At 44.2% G+C, this 2,117-nt stretch overlaps 1 protein-coding gene across 2 annotated transcripts in view; it reads left to right on the top strand.

Annotated features, from left to right (window-relative positions):
• FAM122C (family with sequence similarity 122C) overlaps positions 1 to 1,003 on the top strand; it is a 127,139-nt gene extending 126,136 nt beyond the window's left edge. For both annotated transcript variants that reach the window (XR_002777924.1, XR_002777922.1), the window contains one exon: positions 788 to 1,003. The gene's annotated coding sequence lies outside the window, so the exon portion shown is untranslated. The remainder of the gene's footprint in view (positions 1 to 787) is intronic.
• The last annotated feature ends 1,114 nt before the right edge of the window (positions 1,004 to 2,117 follow it).

The raw sequence follows: 2,117 nt of genomic DNA, 5'->3' as shown, positions 1-2,117 counted from the left end.
CTTCTTTAACCTTCCCCCTCTTTCTCCAAGCTCCCAGCACCCCTTCCCTCTACCAGACTGACCTCTATATTTGTGAGTCTGTTTTTGATTAGTTTGTTATTTTTGTTCCTTAGAGTCTGCATATAAGTGAAATCATATGGTCTTTGTCTTTCTGACTTATTTCACTCAGCATAATAACCTCTAGGTCCATCCATGTCCTTGTGAATGGTAGGATTTCATTTTTAATGGCTGAGTAATACTCCATTGTATATATGAACCATAACTTCTTAATCCAATCGTCTGTTGATGGGCACATGGTTGCTTCCATATCTTGGCTATTGTAAATTCTGCCGCCATGAACATAGGGGTGCATTGAACCTTACGGATTATTGTTTTGATTTTCTTTGGATAATTACCCAGAAGTGCAATTGCTGGGTCAAAAGGTATGTCCAGTTTTAATTTTTTGAGAAACCTCCAGACGGTTTTCCACAGCAGAATCTATGTTTAAACCAAATGGTGAATATACTTAACACAATCATCCTTTCTACCTATCCAGGGAGGCAGAATGCCAGCATCTTCAATTGGACCTTCATAATTAGTCGCTTTTAATTATTTTAAGTACCCTGTGAACCATGCAACTTGATTTTATTAACCCAAATGTTCTGCCTGATTTAAGAAAGACTTTGACCAATTACATGCCAAACTGAAAGTTAATGAGGTTTAAATTTTCAAAGTCCACTTTGTTTACTAGCACACAACAAGCCAACCCAAGCATGAACTCAGCTCAGCATTTTCCCAATTCTTACAGATGTTCTGGAGAAATAATCGTAATTACAATGAGGCAGAGCTGGTTCATTGACCTTTGACATCACAACGGAGTGCTACCCTGTAAGCCCTTCTGAGGACCATCTGAATATCAATATATTTCCATTACTTTGGGGAATAAAAACATTATCAGATACGTAATGCAGATAATGGGCCTCTAGGTCCACATACAGCCTTAGGGACGACTAGACATGAAGACAAAGACCCGTTCACATGGAGAGAAAGAGACGAAATACAATCGACATCGCTGCTGAGATTGATGGCTCTTTCGTATGTTCTGGAAAAGTCACCTAAACTAGTAATGACACAGAGTTGCTTGAGTGCTGTCCCACAAGCCCACCTGTTTTTCTGACTGTTGGGATACTTAACTATTTCCAGCCATACGTGAGATAGCAGAGGATTTGGCAGCACTGTAGATTTAAGAGGTTAGCATGCAGAGAAACAGTAACGAGTAACGTTTGTTTTCCTTTTCTGCCTGTTAGAGAAAGTTATAATTTTACGGTCCTGCAGGCCATCAACCGGGTTTATGCCTAAACTAAAGGCGACTGGGCGGCATTCCTTTCCCCACTATTTACACGGTCCAAGGCTCTATAAATGTAAACGCATGTCCTGAAGCACTTCTGTCATTCTGCTGGTCCACAGGATAATGGGTTAAATACAACTTTCACAGGTGTCGGCCAACACATGTGTGGAATTCATGGTCTGTAACATAACAATTCGGTGCTGTGCTTTCCAGCAGCTTTCGGGAAACGAGGAAACCGCCTCTGAGAAGCCTCCTAGCTGACTTCTCCTTACATCGCCTTGGCCAAAATCGGATCAAGGTCCATTTCCCAAGGGGCATGGAACTGACTGGTTTGGAAGTCAGCGTCTGGGACTGAATGATCACCAGAGGGGTCTCCATCCCCAGCACCACCGCAGGACTCTACCTTTGCTGTTGTGTAACGCAAGACTCAACATCAGCCACGGAACGGCAGGGGACATACCTGCTGAACAAGACAACGACCCCACGTACTGGACCAGGGAGGGAGAGGCGCCATATTCACTGAGACTCATTTCCTTTTTGAACAGCATCTGACATTTATTGAAAAGAAGGGAAAGACTTTTGTCCAGGTAGTGTAGAAGAGCTGGGCAGAGTGCAGGGGTCACGGTGTTGGACAAAAGGCACACATCAGAGAGACGGCGGCAAATTCAGAAGAGAACTGGATGCTGGGCGAAACTAACGGATCCACAGGAGAAGGTGGGTGACACGATTTGGCTGCCGGCCACCCCCGGGACCTGGCAGCCATCTGGCAGGAGCAGAAGGTGTCTCTGGG

This window comes from Pteropus vampyrus, unplaced genomic scaffold (genome assembly GCF_000151845.1).
Source record: "Pteropus vampyrus isolate Shadow unplaced genomic scaffold, Pvam_2.0 Scaffold548, whole genome shotgun sequence".
Taxonomy (NCBI): Eukaryota; Metazoa; Chordata; class Mammalia; order Chiroptera; family Pteropodidae; genus Pteropus; species Pteropus vampyrus.
The sequence above is the reverse complement of the archived record's forward strand: the minus strand, read 5'-3'. Positions and strand labels throughout refer to the sequence as shown.